Genomic DNA, 15204 nt, shown 5'->3' with positions numbered 1-15204 from the left:
GTGCTCACTTTGGCAGCACATATACTAAAATTGGAACGATACAGAGAAGATTAGCATGGCCCCTGCGCAAGGATGACACGCAAATTTGTGAAGCATTCCATATTTTTAAGGGGAAAAAAGTTGTTGCAATACTGCAACGTTGGCAACAGTATTTTTAATCTACTAATTCAATGCTGATGGTGCAGGAGTAGATAGTCAAGAGTCAACTAACTACCTAGACACTTCACTTTGGAGTGACAATATGTGAACCACTAATGAGCTTTGCAAATGATTACTTACTCATCTAGCATCCTCCCCAATATGTCCCTATTTGTCCACAGAATATCATGAGAACAATTATATGTTACATTTTGAAGTACAGATATCTGTCTAACGTCCAAAAAAAAAAAGAAATGTTCCCTTCCTCTGGGCCACCTTGGCTTTACTTCCTCTGCCCCTCCATCACATCCCTAGTAGCATTCATAGGATTCACCTACGTAAGAACTCATGCCAGCAGCCATACATTTCATTCCAGCTCCTTTCGGCCCATCTTTCTGGACAAGGACCATGCCTTGCACTCTAGGTGCTATTGAGATGGATAAGGTAAGATTCAGAGGAGGTCCTGTGCTGATACAAGAAGGGAATCCACATTTTTCTCCCCTGAGTGGGAGTAGGGATGTTTGTAGTGTTTCTAGAAAATCCTCAGAGAACACATGCAACAATGCAGCTTTGAGTCCTGACTATATGACAGACACTTGGCAGAACCACACACACACACACACACACACACACACACACACACACACACACACTCTTCCTTCAGGTCTTACATATTGCTGATAGTTTTCCTCCTTTAACACTCAAATTCAGGAAATCCAGGGGGAAGTCCTCCTCTTCCTCTAGTTCCAAAGGTGTCTAGTCCTCAGAGCCCAGCACCATTGCTTCCCTTGGCTGGAGCTAAAAACAGAGCTACGGTGAGTTCCCTTCCCAGCACTCCTTTCTTCACCTCCATGCTACCAACATGCTCCCCTGCCCATTGCCAACCCTTTGCTGGTAGCCATCTCCCTTCTTTTCCATGTCCCAGGGGGACAGGCTGTGTGGGGATGGGGTGGAGCATCTGGCAGATAGTGGCCATGAATTCTACCTTCCTCTACCTTCGACTCCTGTATTCCAGCCATTGTGGGGGTGACTGGCTTAATGCAGGTCACATTTGCTAGCTTGAAGGTTTCCCCTCATTACTTGAATTTAATTTGCAAAACTGAATCCCTAAAGTGTTACAGAGATTAATCCAAATTCCTCCTCCTTTAAACCAGAAGCTGAAGCAGGGAGAGTCAGCAAGAATTAGCCCTTTATTCATCGAGGTGGAGCAAATACTTCTACCGAGAGTATAAACTCATGGGGGCAGGGCCCAGGACCTGGCTCTCCTGGTGCCTGTTAGAGTCTGGGCCTCTGCCACACTTTACTTAGTAATTGTTGAATATTAACTTTAATCAGTTTTTGGTTGATTTTTACCTGGTTTGGGAGAACTCTCTATTGAGAATCTTAGGATAGCTAGTATTAGAGTTCCATCTTTTGGGAGACAAAATAAAAACTGGGAAGCAATCTCAAATTAAATACATTTTCCCGGGAGGCTTTGGTATTAAAAGATGGTGAAGTCTTACCTTCATAAGGCATGACTTCTGAAGGCATGACTCTCTACCAATATAAAATTTATCCTAAAGGGCAAACTTAAAAATATTTACCTACTTGGTCTGAAATAAGAATCTATCATATTCCTTGGGACTTTGAACCCAATCCTAGGGAGTTTCTAAAAGCTGAAACATTTTTATTCTCTTAAAATGAAAAATGTCACTCTGGCTATGAGGGCTAGTTTTATGATAGGGTGGCATTCCCCCTCACTTGACTGAGAAGCCCTAAATGTATACACTGAGGAAATACTTGTGCTGTTGCCACTAGAAGCTTGAAATATTGCGTGTGGTTCTCAATATGCAGGAGGGCCCTGTTGATGACCGGTGCTCACCTGCTGCTCTCACACGAGGAGGACCTTATTAGGTAAAATCTCCCACACTCAGTAAAGGCAGAGAGTCTAAATCCCGCCTTCCTACTTAAAAGCTCCTCCAGGGCAACATGGTTCTGTGCACACCAAAATGACTATCAGCCACCATGAACGATGCCATAAATCTGCTTTTATTAAATTGTCTGGCTGTCTGTGGAGCTCGGAAGTTGGCTGGAGAAAAAGTTTAGAGAGCTCATGACAGAGTCTCTCAAGCCTCTCCCAGCCTGTGAAGGAATTCCACAGGAAGACCTTGACATATACGCAGCTAGCTCATGTCTGAGGTTAAAGGATGGGGAAGAGAGAACAAAAGACTTCTTGGAGTGAGACAGAGTGTCACTGATGCTTTATTTACATGCGTCACCATCTTGTTTACAAACTAGATTACGGCTGTAAATGGAATACACAAGGCAATATCTACAAACACCAAGGAAAGTTAAGTACTGCATCTCTATTTCATTTGGAAAGGGGAAGATTCCCAAATCAATTTGGTTTTGATTTTTGAGAAGAAAGGTGGTAGAGTTAATTCATGGCAACATATGGTTAGACAAAATCCTCAGTAAGAATGCAATATGATAGTGTTCGCTTGGAAAGAAGAATGAGGTGCTTCAAACCAAAGTATCAGCTGCTTGACTCTTAGGTGTCTGAATATGGCCATGCACCATATTTAATTCTAGTTTGAATGGGGAATGAGCAAGAAATTGAAACAAGTAAGACAATTTTACAGATACTGTATACAGGTTTTTTTTTTTCCATTCATGCAACTTTTTTCTTAAAAAAGTTAAACATGTGAAGCCAAAACGCACAATACATTTTTTTTTTTTAATATTAACTAATTTTTCTGGTCCTCCTTCACATCTGTTTACATTTCCCATGTACATAATGTGCTAGGACAAGTATACGAGAAAAGACTGATTGCCAGGCAATGAGATAGTTTTAGAGAAATAAGTGACCCCGGACAGTTTTTAAAGCAGCCACACAAATAATTCTGGTGTGTGGCAGAGGCCTCAGAACCAATCATTCATCAAAGAAAAGCACACACAAATAAACCTAAAGAGGAAAATATTTCACTCATTTAAACTGCATAAAGGGTTATCCACTGAAGGTTTAGATCAAATAGAATACACTCTTTAGTTACTTGGGCATCTGGGAGAAGATCTTGTTTGGCAGACGTGATTTCACAAGGGCTTCACTTTACCCTCATCACACCCGCTGCCCCCAGTTTTCAGGAGAGGTTGGCTTTTTCGTACCTCTTTGCCAGTGATTGCATGTCTACAAAAAACTTTGCTAAATTAAAAAATACAACAGTATGCCTAATCTTACAATGTTCCCCAACTACAGCAAGAAAAAGGAAATCAGAGTTAGAGCTATCAGGGTTTACTTCTGCTTTCAGAGAGAAAGGGTAACATTTGTATTCCCCTTTGCCAGTCCATGTCATGAGCAAGCTGAATGACTGCTTTACTCTTGATGGTCTTTCCAAGAGATTCAAATGTTCCATCTTCTTTAAGTGGGATCCACTGGGTACAGATGAAGTCTGTCCCTACCATCTTTAACAAGATCAGAAGCCACCTGAAATGACACCCTGAGACGGGGCAGAGCTGTCCTGAGCTAGGAGTCATGAGGATCTGACCTCAGGGTGGTGAAGTGACACATGCACACAATACCTGAACTCAACACCAAATACACACATAAATTTCCCTCCTACTACACGTGTGTGCATGATCATCCTGTTAACAGGAAAGACAAACTTGTGAAATTTTTAGAAAACACGGGTTTCAGCAATTATTACATTGAAGAAAATGCAATAAAGGAAATCAACCTCGGATTCATTCACAGTTAATGGGTACGCTGAACCTGGCAGCCCATCCTCACACCAGGACAGTGAAGGCTTATGATAAAGCTCTTTTCTGACTTTGGTAAAAGGTATCTGGTTCTGGAGACCTGAAGGGAGAACAGAACCCCAGAGTGCATGTCATGTTTTCAACATTAGTTATTCTTTCTAATTTCCCATCGAAAAGTGGAAGGGTCCCTAGAGCAGCTTATTTAGAGGCCGAGGACAGCCTGGAATAGTTCTCATCAGAATGCAAACATTACAGCTGCTGGGCCCCCAGAGCCTGCTAAGTATTCCATGGAGAGGCTGCAGATCAGATGGCTTACGGGGAAGGACCCACGACACTCAGAACTCCACACGGTTGGGCCTTCCTGAAAGCAGAGTCTCAATATAAGGGACGGAGGTCTTAGGGTCGCACCTCTGCCCGTCTGACCACCTGAGAACCTGGCGAATCTCAGGGAGCCCGGCCTCCGGGTGGGGGGCCAGCTGGCAGTGGCCACGACTAAAAGTGGTGCTGCTGTGATCCTGGATAGGCCTAACTGTTCCACTCCTGCCTGACTCCCACCTGGAACTCACGCCACCACGGGACTCTGACCTGATTTCGGCTCTCCACAATGCTCTACACGTAGATGCTATCCGCATTATTAAAAAACAAAGAAAAAACCACACAACAAATTCAAAGCACCCCTTCCCCTCCATATTCCTGATGTGTTCTGTGGCTGCCCTGCTCTCATACCTCCTCTGTCCCTCCTTCAGATGTTTTAGATTAAATTATAATCTGGTTCTAGGACATTCTGTCAGACATTCTGCCTGAAATCTAAAAAACACCAAGAAAAAAGGAGAATAAATGAGAAGCCACATGTCTGAAAGGAATTCAACGTTTTAAAGTTGAAACATTTGAGGGTTGCTCTTCTTATTGCCAAGGTAGCAATCAGGGTCTACAAAACTGCAAAGGCAAATAGATATTTTGTTAGTTTATTCATTTCTTTGAGTTCAGGAGAGAAATTCTCTGGTCTCTCCTGCCACAAGCCCGCCGGATTCTCCTTGTCCCTGATATCCCCCCACCTTTCCGTCCCCACGCTGCTGCGGCTGCCTCTAAACTGTATCCCCACCCAGGGCAGCATCTCTTAGGAACCCAGAGAGGTAGCCTTCTTTCACGGATGCTCGACAGTTCTTGTGTATAGCAGACTACCAAGGAACCAAGAAAGCGGCTAGCATTATTATAAAGGAATACAGTAAGCAAAAGTCTGTCTCACTGACAAGTAGACTACGTGAATAGAATACATATTTTTAAAAATTATACATACTTTTAAAATGAAGATTACAAACGTGTAGCAGTTTAGAAAAGGCGATATTGCTACAAGTCTACAATAACCACAATTGCACGACAATTTACAGATTCAGTAAAAGGCAGGGTGAAATCAACAGGGCCATCACTCAAACATGACAACCCACGCGAGGCGGGAGAGACGTGTGACAATACCAAATGGAACTTTCATTATGCTAGGAGCTGCTATCACCACCGATATCACCCCCAGAGGAATTATAAAGCAAAGGTGCACAAAGGGGCCCCTGGCAGCCGGTGGTAGGTGCAGGGGGTTGGGTGGCACGTCTGTGTTGGTGGAAGGGAGTCGGTGCCCACTGCACGGTGCAAGTGTCAGCGAGAACTCATGCAGGGAGGTCTGTGCTGAAGTACTAGCCTGTATTCCTAACTTCCATGCAGAATGTTCCATTTTTGTACTGTACATGATAAAATTTATTTATACATTTATATGCCTAATGCTTTTATGCAAAGAAAAGAGTCTTCATATATCACTTTGGAGAAGTATGCATATGCTGTGCTAATCAGAGCTTCATTACACCAGTTTCATATGTACCAAAGGTGTTCCCAACTATTCTGTCTACCAGAGAGGGTAACTAATATCATCACACTTTCCAGGTTAAACAGAAAGCACCTATACAGCACCATAACTTTTTGAAAACAAAACAAAATGAAATCTATAGAAGCAGAAAAGGGGGGAGATCAAAACCGCCCTATCTTGTACTTTCGTTGTGTCACTTGTACAATTACAATCTAAGCTTTTATATATATGCGTGCGTGTTTGTGTGTGTGTGTGTGTGTGTGTGTGTAAATCAGTTTGTATGCTATTGCCTCTCATTCATACACGTCTAGTAGGTCAGATTATACGCAGCAAGGCTGAAAATAATCAAAGGTGTGTATTTTAGGAAAACAGTGACTCCGGTTTGTACTTCTCATGCATTCTTCACTGCAGGCTTAACGCTCACCCGTGAGTTCATTTCTTCTGCAAAGCAAACCAGGACTACATTTTTTTCCTTTTCTCCTTAAAACTAAATCTTCTAGTGGTGTTTGGCAATGAGTGGGCAGCTGAGCTGACTTCTTTCTTGAAAAGACTAATTTCTAACCAACATACCCTCACTGTTCACTGCACTAGCTGAGGATCATGCCAGGAGACCAGGGGCCCCACGGACCTGACAAATACAGACCAGGTGCTGGGGGTCTCACCAGACCACCTGACTCAGAACTAAAAACACACTGGGTTGAGTGCTACACTCTGCTTGGTTCAGTCCTGAACTGGTGTGCACAGCCAACAATTGTGCCATTGTTCGGTTTTTAGAAAAGGATAGTTTTCTACCAAACAAAAGAAGGAAGAAGATCCCCCTCTGGTTTATGTAATTTGTTAGTTTATGGAGTTCCAAGGGCTCAAATGCTTGTGACGCCCAAAGCCAGAACAGTAATTGGTACAACATTTTCCTCTGTTTTTAAATTTGCCAGGAGAAGGATGATTAACATTTTAACATAAAAATACTGCAAGTTAATGCATGTGAAAAACTCAGAAAGTCAAAGGAAAACAAACACAAAAACAACACTTAAAACATCCCATAAACCATCATGATATGAATACACCACAGAATTGCCAACAGGAGCTCACGGTGTGCTCTGAACAAGGGTGGGTGGTGCTGACAGGGTGCTGTCCTTTGCTGGCAGGTGGCTCGTCACCCCGTACAAGGAAGATTTTGCATACTTTATATAGAGAGTTCTGTTCCAAGAGTAAGTGCTTCACCCGGGGTAAGGGGCCATTAACAGTCTCTGCTGGGTTAGGAAAATGGTGCGGGATTCACAAAGGTGTTAAGCTGTAAACGGTATCACTGTCCACTTGCTGAGAGCAGATTTGGCAAAGGGTTTTCTCTGTAGGTCTTGTGTCAGTTTGAGGGTCTGCAGAAGGAGAAAAGAAAACCAGAGGTGATTAAGAGCATGCAAACAGCAATCGTAGGCACCTCAACGTCACACTTCATCAGCCTCCTGTCCCCTCACCTCACCTCCAAGCTAACAGTACTCATAGTGAAGCTGCTTTGCTACACGAGGTTCAGAGGTCTGAAAACCTAGGATAAAGCATGGAGACTACTTACCTTATTTCTGGGCTTCATTATAAGATGCTCTCAGGTTGAAAAAGCCTAGAGGAAACGAGGTCATTCATTTCGGGAGGTTAACAAAGAAAGGTAAGTTAGGGGTGTTTCGGTAGTCCCTTTTAAGTTGGTAAGTCCAGGGTACAGATGGGGTTTTGCTCTAGACCTCTGGATTGAGGGGTGTCCTGGGACATGGACCTTTCATGCTAAAACCAGAAAAGGTGGTCACCCTAAACAGACCAGCAATGCTTTGGCGGTTCTCTCCCACTGGCTGTTTGGATTCATCAGCCTCGTTTGTCATCCAATACTAGGGGGAAGTAAAATGGCCACTTTCCACAAAGGCTTAATCAGTCCCTACTGCTGGACAGAGATCATCTCGACTTCCTTCACTATTAAAGGAGTAAGTAATCTCTAAGTGGGCTCTCTTAGGAATTTTTTTGGTATTAAAAATCTGCAGAGAAAAAAAAATTATAGCACACATACACCTATGGCCAAAAAACTCTCCCACAAAACATACCTTTAACAGTTAACAACTTATTATTATTTTGCCTCCAATAGTCTTCAATGGTGAGGCACAAGAGAGGTCCTCTCAATGTATCTGAATTTAGTCTTATCAGATTTCATGCGACCCCTGAGCCCAGAAAAGTTAAAGGATTAGAAAAAAAAAGTGTACTCATAGAGATGTAGCTAAAGGAATTGACACGGCCGACCTCAACACCTGAGATCTTTTGTTTATGGAGTCAGTGTCCACTGTTGTGGTAGGGGAAAATGGCTCTGAGCCAAGAAATGGATAGAAAAGCTGAGTGAAGCAACAGGAACTCATGATCTTCTCATCAGAGAAGGCAAGCAAGTCACAAAATATGCATCAGTACACTCACACATTGAAGACATCTACTTCTCCCCTCTTTAGGTGAGATATTATAGGTTCAATTGGAATTTTCACAAATGTATTTAGGACTTCAGTCTTTTTTGTGGCTGGACTGGCTGGCAATCTTACTTTTCACTATCAATATTCAGAAAGATAGCAGGGCATAGTATTTGTGATGTTACATATCCATGGTCACAGTTACCCTTGTTATAGCTCCAGACAGAAGCACTTAGGTTGGTTTATCAGAGGCAGTGACAAGAACGAATGGAAGAAAGGCCCCACCCATCTCCAGTATTTAGCTTCCCTGGTTGATGGAATTCTTTGCTTTGTAAAGGTACTAGACAATATTATCCTGGACTTGTTGACTTCACAGCATAAAAAAGCTAAAAGAGTGGCGCCTAGCTGGCTCAGTTGGTAGAGAATGTGACTCTTGATCTTGGGGCTGTGAGTTAGAGCCCCACATTCGGTGTAGAGATTACTTTAAAAAAAAAAAAAAAGCTAAAATAGATACTAGATCCAAGTATCTATGAGAAATTTAGCCATCTAGGGTGAGCCAGTGCTATTCTAGCTACTCTTCCTGGGACCCCTGAGGCATGAATGGACAGGGGTGCAGACAATGTTCTTTGGAAAGGTATTGGGTTTCTTCCTTCACAATAACACTTAATAAACCACAGTCTAACATTACTATGCAATTAGTCATCAGGGGACTACAGTCCCCAGGTGCCAAGGGAGAAGCTGTAAAGCATTACCTAATTCAGACCCTATCCTGGTTCCCTCTGGTGTTAATTATTCAGCCATGGAAACCAGTGCATACTGGGAAGGTGACATACTTCATTCCCCAAGTACAGAGGCAGAGCATGCAGCTTGCTCTCATGCTGGAGCTGGGTCAGCGCAGGAGGGAAGAGGGCAGAGGGCACCTAAAACCCTCAACATGGCATCATGCTAAGCAGAACAGGGCATTGGCCCTGAAACTAGGGGCAGGAGGCCCACACTGGGCAGTCTAGAGCAACAACCCACGAAAATTCCCAGGCCAAATACACATTCCCTCATCAAAAAGCCCAGAATCTTCTGGGAGCAGTTATCATGAAAAAGGCAATGCACTGATCAGAACTCTTTCCATTTCTACAGAATAGGTTGGGGCCCCCAGTGGCACTAAGTCCTGGTGCTCCCAGGGGGTCTCTCAGGCAATGCCTCCTGATCTGCTAGGAAACCCCTGTGCTTAGAAGAGAAGCAAGGAGAGGAGAGGCCCAGGTTTAGAGGCAATTCTCACAAGAATAATAAAGAACCCCCACTCCACACAAAGGTGGACATAAAGGTGACTTTTCTCTGCAATAGAAAGCAAACAGATTTTGAAAACATAAAGAAATCAGATAAATGTTGAACAGAAATATAAGCATTCTTCTAAAAGGAACACCAAATCCCCATTCACTGGGAAGACCCTATGATTAAAAATATTCACAAAAAACACAGCTCCTTATCTGCCTCAGATTTTTAGCTGTTCTTTAGTGGCTCACTGTTTACACATGTTTATCTGACTCCTTCGATGACCAAACAAATAGATGGAGCACTTTAAATGATGACACCAGCTTCCGAGCTGGGAATTTAATGATGCTTAGGCTGGGTATAAGTTTGGTGGGTTTCAACAAAGCTCCCCCATTCTTACATTGTTTAAAGGAAGACGTTTAAGTGAACTGAGGTTTAAGTATGCTGATGCTGATTCTAAGCTTAAAAACACATCAGATTGAGCAAAACTTTTGGAAGGAAACGGAAGCATACAACTGAAGAAAACTGCAGCCATCATTTTGCAGTTACTAGGCAATAGGCCAACTCACAATAAATATGAAAATGTCCTAAAAGAAAAAATGTTGCCCTGTCCCATCAGTGACTTTAATAGGGAGAAGGTCCCCTCTCTCCCCACACCCTCCCCAGTAAGTTTGAAATCAGGCTGTTGATGCAAGGAAAATGAAATGGGGAAGCCAAATGATGAGACCGATTCCAAAAATATCTATAGATGCTGTCATCTGGTCTCTGGTGAGAGTAAGTCCCTCTATAATCTTGGCATCTGTAGGGAAGACAAGTTTCTGCCTAATTATCACCACTAAATCACATGATGTTCTAAGAAAGGGCAACGCCTCCAAAAAAACTCTACACAAAACATAACAACCCCAATCAACTTTAATCTGGAAATAAAACATAAAAGTCCCTACTGCTGTCCTCCCACAACTTTAACTCTACTGTGACAAATTTGGATTTCTCAGTAGTGTTTTCCTCTTTTTGGCAGAGAGGAAAGGAATAGGACCCCAATATCAAATATGACATGGAAGGAAAACGAGCCAGTAGCATGCAACTCACACACTCACAAATCCAGGAAGGTTATCTCCACTGTTTTCCTAGCTAATACTCAAGATGTTTGGAGGAAGTCTTCCTGAAAAACATAAAGTGCAACACCACTTTCCCCACTCTTTACACATAAAGATAATTTAAGCCAAATCTGCAACCCCCAGGATGAGCTGGGGATAAAATTTATGAGAAGGAAATGAATCAATGTTCACTCGATCTGACAAGGAAACCTCATGTGGAGTTCAGAGAACAGGTGTGGGCTTCAGACTATGAATGTTTCCACCTGTGACGAGGGAGCAAAGAAATGCCTGCCCGTCACCATCTCTGCTTTGCCCCCAGAGGGATCTCTGGGACACCAAATCCATCATGAGCCACAACCATCTGTCACCATCCACTGAGGCTTTTGTAGCTGGTATCACCACTGGAAAAACAGCTTCTCTGTGGGTCTTGGGTTAGGCAGCCATGTCTCATTTTGGAGCACCAAGATGGGAGCAAATCCCTTGGAGCCCATCTTCACAGCCCAAACATGGAGCACCTAAAGAAGACACTTCATGGACCCAACACTCTGGTTTAATTTGGTAATTTTTCAGTATCTTCCAGGTTGAGATGGGAGATGAAGACTTAAGGAAGCACCTGAAAGCCAGCCTGGTGGTCACTTGTGACAGCAGGGACCTGGCAGATTACAGTCTAGCCGTCTGCCTGCGATGCTGGCCAAATCCTGCCATCCTCCATGACTGCCAGAGAAGAGGAATTTGGAGGTGCGGCTCTACAAAAATACATTTTGACAAATACTGTAAACTCGCCACTTTGGACACTGAAAAATTTATGAGAGAAACAGAACAGGTGTGGAAGTTTTTGGTCAGGCTAGAGGCCAAATTTGTATCGTTTGAGGAACCTCAACACAAAGGAAAGTCAAGTTTCTAGGAAATATGGCCTATAGGCTCTGATGCTTTTTAATGGGCAAGTAATTATTTATAGAGAAAATGGGGATATTATAGGGAAGCTTAACATAAGAAGCTTTTTATGGCAAAGGTGACAATGGAAAGACACTCAGCTACCCATGCTATTACCAAAAATAGAAAATAATAAAATAAAAAGTTCAGCTTGTGTAAAAGCTTGACCTGTGTGACCACTTCGTTCTGCTCTGTCCCAGTAATTCCTGGGTTCTTCAAGGTGGCAGGTGAAGCCTGTCTGTGAAAGCTGGTGAGAGTCCACTGACAAGCCTTAGCCTCCAGGACACTTTAAAATCTGGACCTAGTGTGGACTGCACTCCAGGGAGCCTTTACTCTCTACTGATAAACCACAGAGGAAACGGGGGAGAGAAGGAACCACAATCCTAGCATGTCACAGCTGAGGGATGAAAGCAGGGCTGATCTGCCGAGAGGCACTGACTTTCCCTTGGGTTAAACTGTAGGTATTACTGCTGGTTAATATACATTTCACTGAAGAACATCCTATCTCTGTCTTTATATTGGGCAGAGGTTATGTTAACCAATAGTCTTTATCCATCCAGAGTCGAATATAGTGATTATCATGGCAGAAATAGGATACATATTAATTTACCATCAACAGCAAAGTTGTAGAGATTTCATATTTTTAAGAGTCTTAGATTTTCAAACCACATAGCATAGCATGTAAAGTTTGTATTACATTCTTTTAAAGAATTGTTTTAAAGGCAAAAAGCCTTTAAGCAGTGTTTAAATCTTTTTGGACTCATGGTTATGTATCCCAAAATCTTAGCTGGCAGAGACCTGTGGGCTCAGGCTCCACTGTCCTCAACTGGGCTGTTTCCCACTACTGCTGATGGGAACAACCCCTCCTCACCCGATGGTCAGGTTCAGTCACACTCCACCTGGTTTGCTTTCCTCCCAGGTGAGTCAACCCATACATCCAGGAGACCTCCAGCCCCACCTTCCCCAGGCTGTTCACCACTAAACTCCTAAACCACTCACCTGGCACTTAATCACATAGTGCTCAGATGGTTAGTTTTTTAGACTATTGAACCCCAATATGCCGAATTCCTTGAAAGCAGAGCAAAACCTCCAAATCAAACATTTATGGACACCTACTATTTTAAGAGCAGTATCTTAGACATGGTATTTGCCCTCAAGAAGCATAACACACAAAATTTTCTTCATGTGCTAAGTAGACTACAAAGTTGAAATATAGAATAGGCACAAAAGAAATATTGGCTGAAGAAATGAATGAACATCTTCCTGGAATAGGCGTCTCTTCCCCTCTGCCAATTCAAATACTTAGCAGTCTTTAAATGCTATAAGCTTCCATGAAGCATTTTAAACCTACTCACTTTTGCTCATATTTAATCTTATTTGAATCCAGGCAGAACCTACTGCTTGTGGGACAAAACATAAAATTTTATTGTCCTTTTCTGGGGAGGATGACTTCTAATGAACTTTCTAAATTGTGTTTCTTATAAGATGAAACCACCTAAAGATCAATATAAGGCACAATTTTAACATTCAACTAATTTAACAATTAACAATCGAAAAACCTAAAATAGTATGGGCACCTGGGTGGCTCAGTCAGTTAGCTGTCCAACTTCAGCTCAGGTCATGATCTCATGGTTTTTGAGTTCGAGCCCCACATCAGGCTCTGTGCTTACAGCTCAGAGCCTGGAGCCTGCTTTGGATTCTGCCTCTCTCTCTGCCCCTGCCTCAAAAATAAATATTAACATTTTTTAAAAATTTAAAATAGTATTTAATATTTACCTTCTCCCATCTTTTCTGTATACCCTACCATACACACCTTTACTACTAGCCCCCAAATTAACAGTTTTCTTGTTCTAACTCTGAAATTGCTATCAGTGCTTTAGTGATTCACCACTTACAAACAAGAGGGAACTGTAGTCCAGGAAGAAATGCATAGAGCCATAAACCATGAGCTGAATGCCACATGTTTATGTTCGCCTGTGTGACTTCACTGCATTTAGCAGCTGGGGGTGGGGATAGTTGGGGGTGGGGAGGGTGCAGCCATCCCTTCAGGCTGGGGCACACTAGACCTGGAAATGTAAGTCTGGTGTGCCAGCTCATCCAAGGGTTCCACAACCAGGTACAAGAGAGAGGGGTCTCCAAAGTCTTCTTTTCCTGCTTTAGATATATAAGGTTTTGAAGATAACCTAATTTTTCCAAAAGTGATACTGAAACTGAAAATACAAATCGGCTATTTTAGTTCTATAAATAGTCTACCTGTAAGGTATGCTATGACATGCAGGTGACACAGGTGGTGGCCAAGATGCAACTATTATATCAGCACAACACAAGAAGGAAACCAAGAAGGGAACTGAAAGGAGAGTCTCAAGGTGGCTCCGAGATTAACAGAGACAAAGGACCATCCTAAGGTCAACAGTCTGGCCAGAAGTGTAGACTCCAAGAGTGAGGTAAATCCACATGTTGTATGGCATCGGTGGCCCTCATCTCCCTGCTCAGCCTACTAGGTGCCTGGAACTCCCTTCCACGGGACCCCCACCCCAGTGGGCAGGCAACCTGGATTGACTGTGGCTAGACAGAGAGTGCTTTGGCTTGAGGCATTCAAGCAGCAGGAAAGGGACACCTTGTAATAAGTCTACCAGTCAACACCTATTTTCTGAATACTTACAGATATGTTGGGCTATACTGCTTTCTGATCATTTCTGAACATACACATGACCAGTGCAAGTTCCAGTTAATTACAATGGCCTGTATACGTGGAAACCCACAGGAAATTAATTTAAAATTTCAACCTTGGAACCACTGGCCTTCTCTTCTTGGCCATTAAATTCCTTTAGGGAGTCAAATCAAACACTCCATACAGACATGAATACTTAAAAAAAAAATCTTACTATCCAGACTTCTCTCATCAGAGAGAGACAGAGGATGGAGGGGGAGGGGAGAGAAAAGACATACTAATATGCAAACCTCCAATCAAACCAAGACTGGCAATTAACGTTTCATCCTTCAGAAACACTGGAATTACTTTCTGAGGCTTCCATGACTAAGTAATTCTCATCATTTAATAAATGAACATCATAGATTTCAGCAAAAAAGAGGTTATTAAAAACAGAAAATCTAGAATTAAAGAGTACGGTCCACATCTATTACTGGGAAGAGAAACAAAACACAGCACCTGCACCCAAGTGTGCAGCAGTTCTTTAGGGGGTGGTGTGTTTCAGTTCCAGGCTTGGTCCTCCTTCTTTGGGAGGAAAGCTCCTAGAGAAGAACAGCTCATTTTCTCTGGGTTTTCACTGGAAGAGATGGTAAGGGCACAGCGACCACATTTTTGGAATCCCAAGTTGTGTCACATTAGCCAATAAGGGGGTAAACCACCAGCCTCAGGGGTGGGGGTGTCTATAGCCAGACCACTGCCAACGTCAAATTATTTATTGTGGGGCAAGCTTTGGGGTTTCAGCTCTCAAGAGAGCCCTAGGAGGGCTGAAACAGTTCTTTATTTCTCTGCGTGGCTTGGGATGGGCTGGCAGTGGGAGGGGGAAGATCAGATTTCCAGGCTCCCTACCAGCAGAAGAAGCCACACTGAGGGAGCAGAGAAGGGGCAGGGAGAGGCTTTTCCCTCCGCAGAGCGCTCCCAGCCTTTTGGATACTGACAGACACCCCAAGGAAAGCCGAGGCCAGACAGCTAGGATTTTCAGGCAATCCTTTAAAGATGCTAAGGGAACACTTCGAGTACCACACACAAACCTCTTCATTCCATCTG

General features: G+C 43.1%; 1 protein-coding gene and 1 non-coding gene across 3 annotated transcripts in view; one reads left to right on the top strand and one right to left on the bottom strand.

Annotated features, from left to right (window-relative positions):
• On the top strand, window positions 1-107 carry LOC120235242. The gene has a single exon (XR_005529346.1). It is a non-coding gene; the product is annotated as a U6 spliceosomal RNA (small nuclear RNA).
• A 2254-nt stretch (window positions 108-2361) lies between these two features.
• FOXO3 (forkhead box O3) overlaps window positions 2362-15204 on the bottom strand; it is a 125332-nt gene continuing 112489 nt past the window's right edge. For both annotated transcript variants that reach the window (XM_039237377.1, XM_039237376.1), the window contains exon 4: window positions 2362-7098. The gene's annotated coding sequence lies outside the window, so the exon portion shown is untranslated. The remainder of the gene's footprint in view (window positions 7099-15204) is intronic.

Source organism: Hyaena hyaena, unplaced genomic scaffold (assembly GCF_003009895.1).
Source record: "Hyaena hyaena isolate Hyena2069 unplaced genomic scaffold, ASM300989v1 scaffold_123, whole genome shotgun sequence".
NCBI classification, from domain to species: Eukaryota; Metazoa; Chordata; class Mammalia; order Carnivora; family Hyaenidae; genus Hyaena; species Hyaena hyaena.
Note: the sequence above shows the minus strand (reverse complement) of the source record. Positions and strands in the feature narration are given on the sequence as shown.